This window comes from Gadus morhua, chromosome 12, assembly GCF_902167405.1.
Source record: "Gadus morhua chromosome 12, gadMor3.0, whole genome shotgun sequence".
Taxonomy (NCBI): Eukaryota; Metazoa; Chordata; class Actinopteri; order Gadiformes; family Gadidae; genus Gadus; species Gadus morhua.
In genome coordinates, this window is record NC_044059.1 from 2,246,582 (window position 1) to 2,267,625 (window position 21,044).

At 43.5% G+C, this 21,044-nt stretch overlaps 1 protein-coding gene across 2 annotated transcripts in view; it reads right to left on the reverse strand.

The window, feature by feature from the left end:
• Window positions 1–21,044, reverse strand: part of cachd1 (cache domain containing 1) — an 88,722-nt gene that overhangs the window by 47,476 nt on the left and 20,202 nt on the right. The window lies entirely within an intron of this gene.

The following is a 21,044-nucleotide window of genomic DNA, read 5'->3' on the forward strand; positions in this document are numbered from 1 at the left end:
TCTTTAGAGTTCATCATCAACAGCGGAATAATTCCATGAACAGTACTAGTCCGTAGAAGTCACCTAGGATTAAGGTTTTTTACCGAGGCTATGAACACAGCAGTTATGACTACAATTTATACCATAGTCCCTTCTCAGATCAACCTTACAGCAGACAAGTCCATACATTACTGTCTGGTTTCGTACACAAAATGGTAGTGGGATGCTGCAATTCACTGGTAGATCTAAAGTGTGTTTAAAATCGTATTTTAAACACACAATCGTATTTAAAGCCAGGTGAGCACTGGTGTGACCTCAACTTCAACACACCCCAGAATGTGCCCTTAAAAAAAGGAATGTGCCCTGAGAAAAATACACGAAGCAAGTGCACACATACACTGTAGTATAACACAAAAGGTGTGTCGCTACATGCTGCCAGTGCCTACCCATTACCGTAAGAGGACTGAGCGCCATGGCTACTCAATGTTCCACGTCCCTCCCGGTGACATATTCCAAAACAGTGAACTGTACTCACAATGCACTTCATCAAGCCAACCTACAGAACGTCATGTTAAAAATTAAAAAATATGAATCAATTAAAATTTTTAAAAAACAAGTTAAAAATATGTTTAAAAACCTCTTCCACTGAGTTTGTTAAACCCAAATTTGAATTGCCATGGGTCACCGTGGGTGACCTGCGTGAGCCAGTGTTGACCAATAATGACATCATCACAGCCCAAATATGCGGGTTCATATAACGATTTGTTTGCTGTTGCGCGTCCAAAAGATTTTGATGTTCCGCGAGAGGAGAGGGCGACCTTGAAGTCCACGCCAACTTCAAGGCCAAACAGGGTGATTAAAAACCATGGCCCAGCCATAGCCTGTCCTCTAGACTCAAACTGGTGCATCACCGTGACTGTACATCCTGCTTTAGGATTCAAATCAAAATCAAAACAAATTTACTTTACGCATAGCAGATACTATTCTTCTAAGGATCTGCGGTTTGTAGACTCAAAAAAACAACAAAAGTGTGACTAAAAGTGGAGCACTGGGCTCATTCTCACAACACATCGCACAAGAGAGGAGAAGAAATTAGTATGAATGTATCAAAACTAAAACATGGTGGAATGGATCCAAAAAAATGAAGTTACGTTGAATTGAACCTTGGACCAAATACAGGGAAGACGTGATTTGACACGGATGAAGATAAGTCCCACACCTGATTACCTGTGGTCTAGAACCTCCCCCACAACACAGACACACTCCCTGGTGCTTGTCGGTGTTTGTTTTTGGAAATGTTCTGAGGTTTTCACAGCTCCGGGGAGGAGGAGGAGGAATGCCTGGCTGGGAAACCCGAGAGGCCTGGGCCACCGTGTGCCACCCTTCTTAACAGGAAGCAGATGACGACCCATGTCCCCAAATCCCTGATGGGTTACTGGTGTTACTAATGTATTTCAAAACATGGCTGTAATCCCAATATTTACAGTTCTAAATGTACAAGTTTTTGCTTTGTGTAGTCGTGCATGAGTGAAGACTCTAAAATTAAGTGGATTTCAACTAGATAGATCTTAAAATGAATACATAATTTAATGGCGATGTATTTCATATTATACATCCTACAACCATATTATGTATAGGTTAGCATTGTGATTACTCATGTGGTAAATAAATAGACTAAGAAATTTAGACTATGAACTTTACTGAAACAGATCATCATTCTACGGTCGATATTGATATCGCATTATGCCTCACAATGAGACTTATATCTAAAGTCTGGGGACAGATGAGCTCAAATCTCAACTGTCACTTCACTTTTATTACCTACATTTGTTTTGCCCATTCATGTTGCTGGAGGCAGGGATCTGTGCGAGTGTAATTCCCTATTCACAACAAACAAAAACTCTGCAAGAACTCCTAAACCAACTTCACTGGCTGTAAGGTTTCAAACACCCTGTAAGGTTTCAACACCCTGTACACTGGCCATTGTAGACAATCTCTAAATAAAATACCCTATTCTTCCACTCATGCAAATTCATTAATCTTCTGTAACGAAACAGGAAACAAGGCATAACTCCGCCCCTTGCCGCTACTGGTTTCCCGGCCATGCATATTCTCCCCCCCCCAGAAGTTCTGCTATAGCCTAGAAGGACCACTGGACCCCAGATTAATAAAGCACTAACAACCATATTGTTTGACGTTACAAAAGACATGTGAGCCTCAGCCGAAAGGGCAGCTGTGTACACAGAGCTTGAAGGAATGCAGACAGAGCCCTCGTGTTGTAGGGCACCGGGCTTTCCAACCATTAGGCCGGTTATTAAATCTGTGCACCTCAGGGTTAATCCTAAAACAGATGAGTGGTTCACAGGAATGGTCGACCGCCTGCTAAATATCCTCTCGCCGTGTTGCTGATAAGAACCAATGCCGGGGGTTGTTTCCTTTCAATTCGTTGTGAGGTTGAATCGTTGCAGCTCTGTTAATGGTCTGCATCATGGCTTTTACCTTAGCTAACATTTACTTCAGTGCTTACATGGGTGTGTGTTGACAGTAAATCTACTGAGATTTCAACAGGGGATAATTGAACAAGGCTTTCACTTTAACGCACCAGTCTGGTAAAGCAATGGACACAAAGTCATCTAATCAATACAGTTGATGAACAGATAGTTGACTATTTGTACGGAAACAAATGGAAATTCCAGCTCCAGCTTTACAAGTATATTGGAGAAAGAAACTTTAAATACGATGTAAAGTTTTAGAAAATAATCCTTTTAGAAATAAAGAAAAACACAAGGAATCCTGCTGTAGGGCTGGGTATCACTAGGTACCCCACGATACGATACTATCACGATATTTTACCCACGATAACGATAATATCACGATACAGCGATTCTGCGATTATCGATATATTGCAAGAAATTTCACCCACGATACATCACGATATCTGTGTCACTGAAGAAATTCAGAATTTATTACAAAAACATTTTATGCAAAGTAACAGAAAATTAGAAAACAAAATAAATGCAGAAAACATTTCATTGCTTAGTTTCATTCGCTCTGTTTACAGTGGATGTATCGCAATGGCGAGGCGCACACAGCCTTTAGCCGTGTTCTGTAAATATTCTAGAACACACGGGAGTCCTGGAGCTCTATATCAAAATATTATCATATAGCCTACATAGATATCTATATAATATATATTATATCCGCCAAAAGATGTGTGATCCGATATTATGAATCTCAAACGACCGCGTTGGGTTCTCCGACGTTCCTGGTTCTTCAACGTCCTCATCAATGTGAAGTAGACCGAACCACGACAAGGAGGAGAAAGGGATTGTTCCCGAGCAGCGCTTAGGCACCTCCGCCTCCGGCGGTGGTCCCTCAGCGGGTCTCAGGCTGGAGACATTCGCCGCCAACAATCCCTTTCTCCTCCATGTCGTAGTTCATGTTCTTGAGGGAGTCATAGCCAAAGTTCCTTCCCCCCAATTCATTCTCAACCTTGGCTGAGATATCCCCCAATACGAGTCTCGTTGTAGAAATACCAGAGACGAGAGTCCGACAGAACGGTTATCCAAATCACAAGGAAGTGTACAACACTTGCGATACAGTCCTGGAGCTCTATATCTAAATAATATCATATAATACATAGAAATCTATATCATTTAATACATATTATCACGGCCAAAAGCGGTGTGCGCCTCGAGACGATATAATGAATCACAAACGACTTTGTCGGGTTCTGCGACGTCTCTGGTTCTTCCACTTTCACATCAACCTGAAGTCGACTGAACCGCGCGCTGCCGGCTGCCGGCTGCCCGCTGCCGGGCGATGGTGCCTCGCGGCAACCGGCGGCATGACGCAGTTCATGTACTTCAGCCAGTCAAAGCCAAAGTTCCTTTCTCCCAATTCCTTCTCAACCATGGCTGAGATAACATAACCCCCACAACAGTCTCGTTGTGGAAATACAAGACACGTCAAAAAACCGACAAGAAACACTTGCGTTACAGTGTGTGTATTCACACAAACACACACACATGTGGCGCTCGCACGGTCGAGTCTCATTGGCGGGCCAACGTCTCTGGTCGGGCCAGGCAGAGTAAGGGGAGGAGCTGAGATTCCTGATGACGTCAAGAATACAGACATTCCAAATCAGCGCACTTGAGCCTCCGTTTTTTCAAAGGCGAGCAGAACAGCTAGTGCTCGTTTTACACCAAACGCAAGTTTTAGCAATTGGGGGACCATAGGCAGGCTAGGGGAACTCATTTTTATTTTAGAAAACCTCATAAAGTGAGATTTTCATGTCATGGGACCTTTGAATATCGATATTTGGCGTCAGCATATCGATAACGTCCCGCAAGACGAAATATCGCGATATGTCGCAGTATCGATATTTTGGCACACCCCGTACGTACACAAGGAATCCTTAAAACCAAACAAAACAGTTGAGTGATATCGTAACATGGTCGCAAATTAACTGCAAATTAACCCCACTCTTCTGGTCTCTTGAGTCCGGCTCATTGGAGAGCATGGTTAAGCCCTGTGCGTATGCGTGTTTATGGCAATGCCTGCTATCTAGGGTGTCTAGAGGTGATAAAGGGGAACAAAAATGGGAGGAGGGAATCGGAAAGGACAAATTAGAAAGAGAGCGACTGAAGGAAGAGGCTGGAAAGAGAAAGTAGATAAGGTTGAGGGGTATGCAGCCAGCGGTTGGAGAGAAGAGAAAATAAGCCTATTACCAATTCAACCATCTTCAAAGACCCGGGAAGCCCTGTGAGCCATGGTGATTTTGGGACCCGAATGGAGAGCATGTGCATACATAACACATGTGGGAGTGCAGGCAAGGGGTGCACGCACGCACACGCACACACACACACACATACACACACACACAGCTGAGCAGTGGCTGGCCATGTTTATTTGTGAACAAAGGGCCCTTGGGCAAGAGAGGGGGTTGGCAAAGATGCTAAAGAGTGGAGAATATGTATGTAGAAGCCGGTATATATCTGTGCGTAGAGATAGCTTACAAGCCTATAGCATATCATGCATCATTATCCATAAAAGTGTGCATGGGTTGTGGCCATGCGTGATTCAGAACAAAAATGCGCATGTGTGACGGAGAGAAGGTGGTAGAGCGATCGATCTAAATTACGAATGAAGGGGGAGTATAATGCCAGGGCTACAGAGACACCATCTCTGTCCTCCTACCATCAGTTAGGGATGTGAATAACTCTTTCATGGTCGAATAATCAGTGGGTGGTATGAACGAATAATCGATTATTCCATGTGTGCCGACAATCACAAAGGCAGCCATGGTGATGATTAAGGGATGTACACTCTAAGTTGAAAGTATAGACCTCCACGAATCCCATTGAAACGAATGGCGCAGTGATTCGGTCTTCAAATCGAGAAATGGTAAATTGTGAAAAATGAATTAAACTGTAATCAGACAACGTGGTTGTATTATATAGTATATATATCTGTTGTATAAAGGCTGGGACGAAGTCGATGCATAACGTTAGCTCTCTGGCTCATAGCTGAGCGGATTAGAATACCTCCCGTTGCCAAGTCGTAGCTAAGGTCTGTCCTATTTACTGGAGGAGTGAACAACGTTTCCGTTGCACAAGAACCTCACGGGAAGGTAATGATTGGGCCTAAAAAAAAAAAAGTTTGGTTCCTGTTGGTTGTCAGTTGAGGTCATGGGTAGGTAGGGAATTTATTTTATTTTCTTATTTAATTTTTTCCAGCGGCAGCGAATGATAGGTAGGCTGTTTTCATTTAAAAATGAGTAAATTCGCTCATCCTTGTACAGAATGAAGAGGTGCTGTACAAAAACTAACCCTAACCCTTTTTTAAAGCTCATAAAATAATTTGGGTCGCACATAAATTGACAGGGTCGGTCGGTAACCGGAACCGACCGAAATCTTTTTTTAGGCCTTGTTCCAGGTATTAGTCAAACCCTCAGGCGTTACCAGGGAAACAAAGTTATGGCTTGTGAAATACTTTATATTTGAACGGGAAAAAATGTTAACGGTCCAAATTTTTTAAATTGATTTTGACCCTCGGGAACGAATAATCAAATATTCTGACCCATCCCTACCATCAGTGCATCATTTCATGCTCAAGGATCCATTTTTGCCTCTGGCAACATCGTTCCTCCTGGCTCCTGCCCCAAAAAGGAGGTGTAGTTGGGCAACTTGTTGCCTCTCTTGTGTGTTGCGTGTGTATGTAACTGTGTGTAATTATGTGTGTGTTGCAAAGACTGCTGTGTCAACTAAACCCATTACCCATGTTTTTCTGACGACACAAAGCAGTGTCAGACCAGATTTTTGCCAGAGGGGGTGGGGGGGAGGGGGGGGAGAGCGAGAGAGCGAGAGCGAGAGCTAAGCAGTGAATAGGCTAGGTAGAAGGAAAGGGAGAGTACATAAGGGAATTGTTCAAAAGGTTTGTCTTCAGTAAAAGTGAGGAAATTCTTTTTAACCCTTAAATTAATTCCATGCCCTTTTCAAAAACTATTGCGGCATTACAAATGGCCTCTGAGGTTAACTTTACAGCTGTGACTGCTGTAAAGATAATGTATTTTTCATATTTTTCTTTTATATTCTATCTGAAACAAATAAACACAGCATTGTGGTTTCTTTGGGCTGACTGGACCAGAACGGCACAAGATCCACCTGCTAGAAAGAAAAAGCTAATCTTATTGGGATAGTCTCTGTTGCATTCATGCAAGTGCATCGCTGGCTAATTAAATGAGTGGGTCTGTATCCGCAAGCGGCTCTCTGCCTCATTTAAGGAGCTCCTGAGGGTCAATTTAATTTGATTCACATTTAACTGGCAGACAAACCGACTCAATACCCGGCAGAGTGTGTACGTGTGCGTGTGTTCGTTCCTTTGTGCCTGGATGCATTTCTTCTTCTTATGTCAATCTTTACACCATTATGCCATGATGATATTTCTTTTTAACATTAGCAAGACTAGTTCAATACCTAACAGGAGTTGTGGAACACTTTTGGTGACAGTGAAAATTGCTTGACCGGTTCAGAATGATTCATGGTCAAATCCGTCCAAGGCTTCAAATTGATAAGAAAATTCTAAACCAGGGGGTTTCTGTGCAACTATGATCACTGGTCAAATTGATTAAGAATGATGGTGATTATCCAACTAATGCATTTTTATTTGTTTAATAAAGGTCAAACAGCAAAAAAGAAAATGGCAGTTTTAGCTTGTTGCTACTTTTAAGGCATTGGGAGAGTCTACACAATGTCAACCCATTTTCAAGGCCCCTTGTACATAAAACAAATGGGCCTCTATAGCACTGACTACATTTAATTGCTTTTCCATGTGGAAATACTTAAAATGGCAACCATACAACAACAGGTTAGACTTTTGTTTCCCTGTCTCGGAGGTGGTGGCATTTCTTATTTTCCTGTGATCCAAACTGCATCAGGATCACCAAATAAAGAACTGCCTTGTTAGCGTGCCCCCGCCAAGCCTTTGACAGACATATTGATCACACTTGACTTTTGGGATGGGGCCAAAGTAGATGGCAAAGAATGACCATGTCCAAATAGGTCAGAATCTGAAACCACTCAGTTCTTATGCAAACACTCAAGGAGCCCAGAAACAGAAAATTCTCAGTGTATTTCGCAACAGTCTCTAGAAATGTAGAGCAGGTCACAGCAGACCGACACATCCCAGAAGACTCAAACCGTATTGTTTTTGCTCCAGTGTATCAGTCTCAAATAGCCCACTCTAATACAGGCCGTAAAAGCAGATCATATGACACAATATGCAAGCAACCAAGCACGCCATGGAGTTGGTGTTGGGTGGGTACACTTTGGTGAACACTGACTGGGCACTCTTTCATTCTGTCCCTTCCCTTTAGCCCATCACACACACACACACACACACACAGAAAGGGGCCCCATGAGAAATAGAGAGGGTGCTGTCGTTCTAAAATAACAAAACAATTTTTTTCTCCACCAGACATGATATAATGCTTACCACATGTGCTTATTTTTTAGGGGGTGGGTTGGACAGAGATGGGACCTGGAGGGTTTGAAGTACAGACTGGTGGAATAACAGCTAATGGAGGAAGATAAAACTAAGCTGTTGATGGAGAAAAAACATTGACAAATTTGGGATTTAAATCAAAGCAGGAGAAAAACAAACCATTCTTCGCAGATTTTAAACTCTGACCCATCAGGCACAAAAACAGGCACGACCTAAGCCCATGGTAGGTTCTTCCCAGTGAAACAAACCCAGAGGAAATTGAAGTTGCACATACTACAATGTGTTTTTAAAAGCACACCATATGGATGGTGGATGTTGTGAATACAGGCCTTGCCGCCACATAGCAAGGTCTTGTTGATTCACATTAGCGTTGATGTGATTAGTCCTGAAAAGTAGCACATAGAAACTTTTATATTGTAAAATGCTAAATGACGCGGGCACAGAGTAGAGGTGGCATATATTTAGGAAGGGAAGTAAGCAAGTGAATAGACCCCTACATTTAAGCTTGAGGGCTTTATGCACTAGGCGCAATATGGCATGGGATCGAAACTCACTCCCCCCCAGGCGTAGGGGCCCACTGAGCGGTCTGAAGAGGTTCAGTCTCATTGGGGTGGATCTAGGGTGCATCCCTATAATTTAAACTTTCTGGGAACAAAGTAAAGATAGTAATTTAAATATCTTGCCAAAGCACTACAGTGGAAAATTAGCCTGCTGGCTAGCACTGGCACATTTACAGAAGAGTTTCAGAACTTATTGAAAGCAGAACCTAAGGGACGCACCACATCACTGTTTTGAGCGAGTCAGTAAGCTATCTGTTGACTTGAAGAAAAAGGTTTCTCATTTAAGAGCGTTAAGTATGCATCATGGCGGCAGAAGTGCTAGCCCCCCCCCCCCCCCCCCCAGGTGCATTCTGGGAATAGCAACTGGTTGTTAAAGTGGAGTCGGTTGAAAGCGCTTCAAGGGCAGATCAAAGCCACATACCTGAGAATTTACATTGCTCAGATAAAAATCTTTTAGGAGTAAGAAAAAATACAAAACCTTGCAGACTTGGGTTAATTGGGAATATGAAATAATTAGAATATTCTGTGCTTTTAACATTGGGCTGCTTATTGCTTTTCTCATTACCTCTAAACACACCAGTGCCATGACCATTCGTGTGCCTCTGTTATTTTGTGTAAGCTAAACTAAAGACTGGTGTTATAAAACGTAGGCTGAGCGGCACTTGAAGCTCAACGTTTGCATACTTATGGGCTGAGAGTGGGAATTAAAATACAAGAGATGAGACCATTGCGTCCATTTCTAATGTGCCAAAACAAATGAAGAAATTGTTGAGTGGCTTCTCCTTACCTAGTTTATGGCCATCATGTTTAGTGGTGGGTTGCGTTAATACTTGTTGGATCATCAGACTTGGGATTTTACCAAACAAGATCACAACAACAATGTTAGCTTAGCACTTAGTGTTAGCCAAGTGGCACCACAAGTCCAAGTCACAGTATGGTGGGAAACCCCTTTTCAATGTCGAAAAGTAAGTAAAGGACGACCTTGAGGAGGGATTACAATGAAAGAATATAGTCTCAAGCAGTTAATGACAACTGCCTTCATACACAAAAAGGGGAATCCTGAATTCTAGTCTCATTTGCTTGATGTCCATACGAACATTGTTTAAAAGCAGAACACAAACAAAGCATACTGTGATTTAAAGACCCATTCACACAGATTTTTTTTTTGTTGTGAAACCATAGAAGTCTTGTGCATTTTGGCAGACCGTCCAGACGTATCCGGCGTTCTCGGTGCCCGAAAACACACTTTTCTGTCCAAGGGTGAAATAGAGAAAAGAGGCTATGCGTTTTTGTGTTAGGATTTGTGTGGACGCCAATACGCAAACGATTACGCCCCCCCCACCAGGTGGCAACGTTAGAGATCTAATTTGTATTTTGTGATTTGTATTGTTTTTGTAGCTTTAAATACAGCCCCATGGTAAATGTAATCACAAACTGTACATTAAATAGTATTTTCTGCTCAATCTACAAGGTTTAACTACTGCTATCTCATCCTCGACTGTATATTTGTATACAGTGCTCAGGCTCGATGTGCATACCCTGCCTTGTCTTCCACTTTTTTTGGTGGAGAACCAGCGCAACACAGAGGCCTTGAATATGTTCTTCAGCGTTTCTACAGCTAGATTTGCTTTTGCATTGAGTGCGTCTTTACAGAGAAATTCCTGAAACACTGCCAAGGAAAAGGAAGGGGAAAAGATTGTTTTCGCCCGTGGGGACAGAGTGTTTTGTTGATCAAAGCCAAGAGAGCAAGTGAAAGTGTGACAAACACAGGGCAAGACAGAGACAGAGTGGGTCGGGATGAGCTATTCTAGGGTGGTCTTCCTGACACTCCTCCTCAGGTTTCTGTGACATCACGTCTGGCCAATGTTTTAAGGCCCCTTTTATAAAGTGCTTTGTTCTGCTGCTTGTCCTCCTAGCGCAGCTACATGGTGCCATTAAAAAAGAGAAAGAGGACGGAGCTCCAAGATACCGAGTACTTACTTCTGCCAGGCTAAACCATCAAGGCCAGCAATCTTTTTGTTATACATTAAGAATACTTGGAGGAAAATATAGTAATACTAATACTAGTGGCAGTCGTTTCGTTTCAAATTGACTGCCAAAGCCATGTTTCCCTGACATGCATCCCAGGGGTCGGGCCATCCTTTAAACCATTCACAAGGTTTTTTTCTATACATCCAATACCTTGGTATTGATCGATTTTAGCTGATACTATCCACACCTTATGGAAATTCTGATGAATAATGTATTGACCAAACCAGAAGCCATCTGCTAGAACAGTCTCACAATACAACAACAACAAGAAAACAGTAACGTATCTCTAAGCCCAGTCGAAAATTTGGGATTTAGCTGAAATCAAATCACAATGCATGTATATTCCAAGCTTTATTCTTAAACGTTAAAATACTACGTACTTTCAAAAAACATTCATGAAAAATATTTTTTAAACACGCCAAAGGGCACTCCAAAATGAATACGATTTAACATTTCGAGAACATGTCGGACAAAGGCAGAACCAGAAGCATAGATTTAAATCTATATTGAAAAAATATATTCCTCTGTATCCATTATGTGCATTATATTTGCCATAGCACAGTGTAGTAAAGACATAATACAGTGTTAATATGGATGATTACGTGCTGGTAGGATTTGTGGTGGCTAGCCATTGTGCTGGGGAGAGCAATTGGCGGCTGTGGTGAGGTAGAAAAACATCGGTTCATGACTGGGAAAACCAAGGGAAACGCACGTCGGGGAGACACACACTCAGAGCTGACAATTTTAAACAGGTTAACAAGTTTGTGGCAGGAAAGTAGAATGACACGGTAAACAAAACACAACACGGTAATTGCTGAGCAGATGTGCACGAGATAAACAAAAAAAGATCTGGAAAGCAGTGAGGTAAGAGGCGATGGGTGGGGGCGGAGTTCCTAACACAAATTGGCTTCAGCTTTTATGTTCCTGTGTGAGATAACTGAGACTGAAGAAATAGTCCATGGAATATTCTCTTCCACACATGTCCTTATCAGGGATGTGCAAAACCAATTTACAAGATGTGCATCTAGATTTACAGAAACCCTTCAACAAAGGTTGGAAGTACGCCAATTTCTCTAGAACACTGACAAAAGAAACATCTGTGATGAGTCAAGTAGGCCCAAAAAAAAGTTGAAGGGTGTCCTCATATGCACGTTTTTTTAGCGATGGAGCCCTCCAAATCATCATCAGAATCCTTGCAGATTCTATGTCAGCCATCGCTGTAACTCTACAGTGTCTGTTTTCAGAGAGTCGGCGTAAAGAAAATGGAAAGCGCTAAAAATAGCCTACGAGTGAAAGAGACTGATGCCGGGGGAAGGATAATAAACAATACATCTATCCCCATTGACATCTCCAAAGTTTCCGACATGCAATTAATGAGCGGATATTCGGAAGAGAGAGAAATGGGACAGGATGACAGAGAGAGAGAGGGAATAGAGGCAGTACGCCAATGTTTTCAATTAGTTCACATCAACGCAGGGGACGTGCGACAGTTATGCTTCAAACAAAGTGTCATAGCCATATGGCTACTCCGTTATCGTGCTCAAAACAAACTCCTCAGACGTGACCACACACACACACACACACACACACACACACACACACACACACACACACACACACACACACACACACACACACACACACACACACACACACACACACACACACTCCAACAACAGATCTCAGTATAGGGTCATGGCAGAAAGAACATGGTGTTTGTTAAATGAACTGAATGTCCCCGAACAGCCATGGCATTTGCCAGTCAAGTTTTGCAGTAACACTACTTTGGACGTGCAGTTTATGCTTCTTCTTGTGGAGCTTCAAAACGGTGCATGACATGCAACAAATCTGGGTACGGACGTGCAAGAGGGCTGCAATTTTCAAAAAAACTAAGTTGTTTTTTTTAAAACTAAGTTAGGTTTAAAGGCCATGTTGCAGGTTAACCACCACCATTGATTAATGGGTCCATAGAGCACTCAATATATGTATATCATTTTAAAAATGTCTCCAAAATGATGTAAAAGTCCAGTTTTTGTTGTCTTTGGTAGTAGTGGGTGTTTTCTAACGCACCTCAGCGACTACGTGAAGTTGGGGAGACGTGGAGGAAGGTAGCCTCAGCCTTGTTCTAGAACTATGGGGTCTAAGAGGTGGCAAGAACCGCAAATAACAGGCCCACAGCCGTATAATTTCGAAACTGTCAGACGTTAGAGGGCGAATGAGGAATTGCCGAGAACTGATCAAAGCCATCAAAGCCAATTAAATGCATGGTCAGAGGAGAATGAGTGGAGAGTAGCTATAATTTTGCAGCGCTGGAGCTAGTCTATGAACAGCAGAGCATACAATAACAACCCTTTTTCTTTTACTGTCAGTGAATAGCACAGAGAGAAAGTCAACATTTTCTTTATATCTAGTGACAGTGATTATGGCGTTCAGATCAGTACCGGTAAACTAGAATATCTAGAAATAGAAGGCATAATGCTAGCTATGGGCTACCATGCCAGTCCCACCTGTGAAATCCCCCCCCCAGATAATCTATAATTAAATCTTTCGGATTAGTAATCCAACGTTTTGATGGTAGCCTACTAGCTCCAGTAACAACATCTTTACCTAGTGTTTATTTCTAAGCTTTTACCCAGCGTGCGAAATACCCGTCAATATTCGGGGGGGGTCCCCATCTCCAGATTGTAGCACAATACCGATCTGCATTTTCTCAATATGCATTAGGCCTATGACATTACAATATTTCATGGATGCAAGCCAAGACATCAGTCCATAGCCTACATGACAACACACTAAAAACTTTGATAATCCGATATGCTCTAGTATTCGTAAAGCAACACTGACATAGGAGGCTGCATTGGCTAAAGTTGTTTGGATGCAAGTTGTTTCATAACAAGGAGAGGCAAAGTTGTGCATTACAATGCAAACACGACAATAATTGGCACCAATCTGGCGCACTTAAAAGAGCAATCAACTGAATAAATAGCCACTATCGGATACGCTATAAGTGCACTTGCAAATGAGTTCCTGCAGTATGACCGATCGTGGTGCAATATTATTTAACCATCCATGTACAGCAAATACGATCAGACAGATACATCATTGAACACATACACAAAGCACATTCATCCAACCCTGTGTGTCAGCGGATGCTGACACACAGCCCACAACAAGCCAAACCCCCCCCTCTCTCTCTCTCTCTCTCTCTCTCTCTCTCTCTCTCTCTCTCTCTCTCTCTCTCTCTCTCTCTCTCTCTCTCTCTCTCTCTCTCTCTCTCTCTCTCTCTCTCTCTCTCTCTCTCTCTCTCTCTCTATGCATGGTCAGTGCGTTCACACAGCCGTGTTTATTACATTCCGTTTTGTGATACCTGACAATATCAAATACAATGGATAACAGTTTAAATGTTTATAAACAAGCAAATTGCGCAAACTCATTTGAAAATGAACCCTGCAACACAGACAAAAATATGAGAAGCTGTTTTCAACTGAGGTATTCACATGCTGCATACACACATCCATTGAAGAGACAGCACAAGGTTGTTGTTGTTTTAATGGCACGGTGCTCCATTCTTTTATATCTTGGATTCATGCCAATGCATCCCTATGAGCGTATGAGAATGGCTAACTTTCTGCTAAAATGCTATAATGTCTGGCTGCAGCCTGTAGGACATGGACAACCACATCCAACTGCTACGTCAGTTGGGCATAGGTTTAATGCCAGCGATGTCCCTTTTTAAACATCGATATAGTGGGACATTTTTCATGAACCCTGGTAGACGATACATTTTTACGTTATAATGAAAGAAACTAACAAGCTAGCACAACAGGCTACATTGTTAGCGCAACAGGTTTAGGGTTAGGGTAGTAGTAAATAATAATAATAATACATTTAATTTAAAGGTCGCCTTTCAAGACACCCAAGGTCACCTTACAGAGCATAAAGTTATCATAAATCGTTTACAAACAAGACATTGTAGAAAAATAATAATAATAAATTAATAAATTAATAAATAAATAAAACAAAAACAAGACAAAACAAACAATCAAGACAGTGATCAGTTAGACGTTGTGTGCGAGTTTGAACAGGTGAGTTTTGAGTTGTGACTTGAAGGTTGTAATGGTGTCTGACTGTTTTATGTGTGGGGGGAGGGAGTTCCAGAGCCTGGGTGCTGAACAGCTGAATGACCGGGCACCCATTGTAATGAGTCGTGATGTGGGGATACATAGTAGTCCAGCAGAGGTTGAGCGGAGGGAGCGGGAGGGAGTGTATTCTTGGAGGAGGTCGCAGAGGTAACTGGGGGCTAGGTTGTGGAGAGCTTTGTAGGTGAGAAGTAGGGTTTTGTATTGGATGCGGTAGTGTACTGGGAGCCAGTGTAGTTGGATGAGGACAGGGGTGATGTGGTCAGATGATTTGGTGCGGGTGATGATCCGGGCGGCTGAGTTCTGAATGATCTGCAGTCTGTTGATGAGTTTGTTGGGGAGTCCGGTGAGTAGGGCGTTGCAGTAGTCTATGCGTGATGTGACAAATTAGTGAACTAGGATTTCAGTGCTGGATTAGGTCAGTGATGGGCGGAGTCTGGCGATGTTGCGGAGGTGGAAGAATGCAGTCCGGGTGATGTTGTGAATATGGGGTGCGAATGAGAGGGTGTTCACCAGGATGACGCCGAGGCTCTTGACTTTGGAGAAGAAGGGTACTGGGAATCCATCGATGATTATGAGTGGAGCTGGGGTGTGTTGTGATTTGGTGAGGGTGGATTTGGAGCGATGAGCAGGGCCTCGGTCTTTTTTCCATTGAGTTTCAGGAAGTTCCTGCTCAACCAGCTCCGGATCTCTTTCAGGCACGTGATGAGGGAGGTGGGGGGGATGGCAGCGGTGGGTTTGGTGGAGATGTAGACCTGTGTGTCGTCAGCGTAGCAGTGAAAATGGACCCCATGGTGACGGAGGAGTGTACCCAGCGGGAGGAGGCAAGTGGTGAACAGGAGTGGACCCAAGACTGACCCCTGGGGGACTACCAGTGATACACCTGAACACCCAGACTTGTGGGTGCTTAGTTTAACAAATTGTTGACGGCCGGTGAGGTAGGATGTAAACCAGGAGAGTGCAGCACCTGTGATCCCAATGCCAGTCAGGCGGTCCAGGAGCAGAGGGTGGGAGATGGTGTTGAATGCTGCGCTGAGATCGAGGAGGATGAGAATGGTGAGTAATCCAGAGTCGGCTGCACGGAGGAGGTCGTTGGTGATTTTGACTAGGGCTGTTTCAGTGCTGTGTTTTGGACGGAAGCCAGATTGGAACGGTTCGTGGAGATTGTTTGTGTCAAGGTGGGACTGTTGTGCGGCAACCACCCTTTCAAGTGTTTTGGAGATGAAAGGGAGATTGGATATGGGCCGGTAATGGTTAAGGTCAGTTGGGTCAGCACCAGGTTTTTTCAGGATGGGAGTGATGGCAGCCAGCTTGAGAGTGGGGGGAACGGTACCAGTAGTTAGGGAGGAGTTAATTATGTTGGTGATCATGGTGGAGATGGACGGTCGACATGCTTCTACAAGGGAGGTGGGAAGAGGATCGAGCTGACAGGTGGTGGTTTTGGCTTTGCGGAAGAGTTCTGAAACGGTCTGTTCTGTTACTGGGGTGAAGTCAGAGAGGGAGCTGATGAGAGGTTGGCCAGAGGTGATCATCCAGTCATCAGAGGGGGTGCGAGATGAGGCCAGTTGTTGTTGAATGGTGTTGATTTTAGAGCTGAAGAAGTCCAGGAACGCAGTGCATTGGTTGGTGGAAATGTCTGGAGGGAGGGTTTTAGGAGGCTGAAGTAAGTGGCTGACTGTTGAGAAGAGGACTCTACTGTTGCCTGTACCAGTGTTGATGAGGTTGGAGTAGTATGAGGTTTTGGCAGTGATGAGGGCATTCTTGTAGTGATGGAGGTGGTCCGAATACATTTGGCGGTGCACAGTGAGTTGAGTCTTATTGTAGAGTCGCTCCAGTCGACGACCAGTGGCTTTGAGCTGGCGCAGATGAGGAGTGAACCAGGGAGCAGTGTGGGTGAATGAGACTGAGCGGGTTTTCAGGGGGGCCAGGGTGGTGAGGGAAGAGGAGAGGCAGTTATTGTAGTGAGTCACCAGGTCAGTCAGGGAGGAAGCTGGGGGAGGGTTGAGGTAGGAGCTGATCAGGGTGGAGAGGTCTGTGGTGTTGATATGTTTGATGTTTCTGAAGGAGATGGTCCGTTGTTCCTTGGTTTTGTGTAGTTGGGTATGAATGTCAAAAAGTACAGCTTTGTGGTCGGAGATGGGGAAATCAATGACATCAAGATTAGTGGGAGTGATGTCAGTGCAGCAGATTAAATCCAGAATGTGACCTCTGTTATGGGTTGGGAGGGTGACATGTTGTGTGATGCCAAGACAGTCCAGAAGTAGGGCTGTAACGATACACAAACTCACGATTTGGTTTGTATCACGATTTTTGACCCACGGTTCGATACATCCCACGATTTTTTGAAATTTAAAAAGCATTTTATTTAAACAACACTTATATACCAATTAACTTAATGTAACATTTAATAACAAATAATTTGGAACACTGAACAGATTTGAACAGAAAGAATACTATTAAAGTATAGCTAAATGAATAAAGAAATAACGTGTGGGAGGATGCTTTTTTCAACTGTTTGGTTGGTTTAGTCAAATATCCTTATTAGCACTACTTATTAGGCTATGTAGCTTAAATAATGACATAATCAGGCCGTATAGAATGCAACATGTTTAATAGCCTAACTTTCAATGGATGGAGAAAAACCTGAAGGTCATGAACGTCGCAATAACGAGGCGTTACGAGTAGCATATGTGTGTGCGCCAGAATGGCAATGTGCGTATGCGTGTGTGAGTGACGTCAGCGTCAGAGTGGACGAGCGAGGAGAGCGAGCGGTAGCGCGTGTGTCTAGTGAAGAAGCGAACGAGTCCGGTAGAATAAAGTACCCATCCTGTCAATAATCGGTGGCCGCTTCATTCCGACCTATAAGCAGACAAACTGCCAGTCAAATCACACAAAACACTAGAGACAGGATCACACAGGCCCCCTCTGGATAAATGTCGTTCATATCGCATATGAGCACTTCGACGGCTGTGGAGAAATGCGATCCTCCGTAGCCACGGAGGATTGCAGTCGCATACTTACGGCATCGATAGGAGGGGGCGCTGTCAGCAGACTATTATCTAGACAAATTATTAGCAAATTTCAATCGGACAATTTGACCGCAGTTAGAAAGGGAGTATCGCGCTTCTGCCTTCTCACACCGCGAGACAGGATCGTGGCTTTGAGTATCGCGATTTTCGGTTTGATACGCGTATCGTTACAGTCCTATCCAGAAGTGATGTGAAGTCATTAGCAAAAGTACAGGATGGGTTGTCAATGTGGATGTTGAAATCACCAATGAGGATAACAGTGGGGGACATTGCACATACAGATGTAAGTAGTGATGAGAATTCATTGAGGAAAACAGCAGAGGGTTTTGGTGGTCTGTAAATGGTGACAATGATAGAGGGTTTGGGGCCTGTGAGTTTTACAGGCCCCACTACTTTAAAAAAGTAGTGGTTAGGGTTAGTTAGTGGTTTGGGTAAGGTTTAGGGATTGAAAGAAGAGATTGAAAGGGATTGAAACTTTCCCCCGCCCGGGGATAAACCACACCTTCCAGAGTGACTGCCGTGTTTGCGGAAATTGAGTGACTGAGTGACGTAGTATTTTAGCAGTTGGATGTGGATGTCCATGTCCTCAAGGCTGCAGCCAGACCCTTTTCCTAAAATGGGCCAATGCTGTTACCCTGACAGAAATATGGGCTCCTTTATCCACGCTGCCGTGGAGCTAGGGGTGGGAATTGGCAAAATTGTGAAGATTTTATAGTATTGCGATATTTGGGCAACAATTCAATATTATTGCAATTCTTAACTTAGACTTGCGCCGCAGTCCAAATAATTTCCGCTCTTTTGCTGTTCATTTTAGTCATTGTTTTTTTCCATCTTAACAGAGTCTAGAAGCTGGTTTCAAATGTTGCTTCTTTTGGCCCAGGATACTTTCCACATCCACAACGGGCACCAATGAGGTCTTATCCCAGAGAGACCAGGCAGTGTGGACCCAGAGCCCGTTGTGATGTTAAAACACACAGGATTAATTTCGCTGTCCTGTATGTTGGTATTCCATTACGGCCTCCAGTCTGACTGGATTAAATGAGCAGGCCGTTTGGCAGCCTTTCAGACACCCCGACCTGGGAGAAATTGATAGCTAAACACAGCTGTAGTCTCTCCATCTTGCGCTGCGAGGGAGACAGGCAGAAAGCGAGACAGAGATAGTGTGTGCATGTGTATGTGTGTGTGTCTGTTTATCCTAATTTGTGCGCTACCCTACTGTGTCCTAATAGGCAACCTCTGTTCTACACACGGTACACCCTTCCATCGCCTAATAAATCATGGCACAACAGTACCAGTATCATCTAGGACCAGCAGTCCTACATGAAGAGTTCAAAGTTCACCGTCTCTTCGGTCACTTCGTGCCTCATCTTCAAAGGGCTAGCCATGAGCAGTAGGAAGACCAAAACCACAGTGGGACAATATGCAGCATTAAGACAGATTTGACACAAAGAAATTAATAGAGCCATAACGTTATTTCTCATATCCCATCTTATTATGAGGCATCCAAAGTAGGGATGCAAATTATCAAGTAATTCATTAATCGATAGTTGTTTCATCTTATCGATCGATGGTCGATTAATGGATAAGCGGCAATTCTTCTGAGAAGCTGAATTTCCTTCTGAATCTGACACATTTAGGTGGTAATTCAACGAAGTCGTTTAGTTGTTGTACTTTAAAATACTTCCACATATTGTGCATTTGGCGTCTTTGTCGTCATTAACCAACTTAAAGTGGCTCCATACTGCACTCCGTTTTGCCCTCTTCATCGTGTCAGTGTCCCGCTTTTCGTTTGTCTTGTCCTGCTTCGCTTGTGTTCCCAGGTGTGTGTCAAGTACGTCTGGCGTCAAGCGTGCCCTCACTTGGACGTGTGGGGAATTACGGGTTAAAAACGCGATTAATTGCAAGTAATTTATTTTAATCGAGTAATCTCTTATCGACAATTAATCGATAATCGATTAATTGTTTGCATCCCTAATCCAAAGTAACAGCGACAACTGCCTTCCATGGCCTTGTATAGCTTGTAGGCAAAGGTGCTGAATTCAAATGAGAAGGATTTACATTATTGATTTGGTCCAGCCTGATACCAACACATCTGTAGTGTTCAATTAATGTCCCCTTTTTGTTTCGGAAATGTGAAATAGACGTGAAATAATCTCTAGAATAAGACGCATTTATAAAAAACTTTCATATTAAAGCTTATCACCGAACAGAATTTGTTCCATTTGAGAAATATTGGCCAATAAAGTTGGAGCAGTTAGCCCAATGTTCTTATATGACCATTTTGTTACTCTATAAAAAAAACATACAACTATTATTAGGTGGATACCAATACCCCCCACTACTAATAAACCAAAATTGTGGTACTGCACCCAAAGGTGGCGCTATTTAAAAAAAAATATGAACTAGTCTTATTCCTCCTTATGAGATTGACCTGGACTCAAAATTCACCCTGGTCTTCTGCTTCTACTTTTCCCACAATTTCATAGAAAAGCCAAACGTCCACAATCTCAACCCGGCGGCGGCATTACAACCTCGAACGTGCGTCAACTTTGGATAGTCTAATGGTGTGTCATCCGTTATCCCTTATTTATGCCATGTTCATTTGGCATACGTCATTTGGGATGCACATACGGTAGTGCACCTACTACCTACCTACATGGCACATCATACAATATCCCTTGTAGGCTATGCATCTCCAATGACTAAAGCCATTTCAAGAGAACAACCTGGAACTTCTTCCCCACTTCACATGGAAAGGGAGCCCCAGACGGCATTGGAGGAACTGTGAAAAGGTCTGCAGACAGCCTTAGGGGCCGTGTCCACCAAAAGCCTTTTTAAAAGGCGGAGCGCCTGTCTGCAATGCATTCTCTATGGCAGGACGCGCTTGCAGCGCGCCTTTTAAAAAGCCGCCCGGGGCGGTTAAACGCTCTGCGCGCCTCACGCTTCTAGGCGCGCGCCCCAGTTGAAAACAGTTGAACTTTTGAAGAAAAGCGCTCCACGTCATCTGCGCTTTTTTCGAACGACCAATCAAAATCGAGGATGAGGCAAGGCTAAAAGTATCAACAGAACAAAAACTGAAAACCAACTGAAACATGTCGGACGAAAGTTTAATAACAGCTGTGAGTGAGTGTCCGGTCCTGTACGACCTCACGTTAAAGGTGGTATTCCCCGTACTGCCTCCTGCCACGATTAATGCTGTGGACCCACACTCTCCTCCGGGCAACCACGACAGGCGCAGGGGATCGTCCGCAACCTCCGCTGCCACGGCAAGAAGCGCTAAATCTTGCGTTCATTTTCTAATA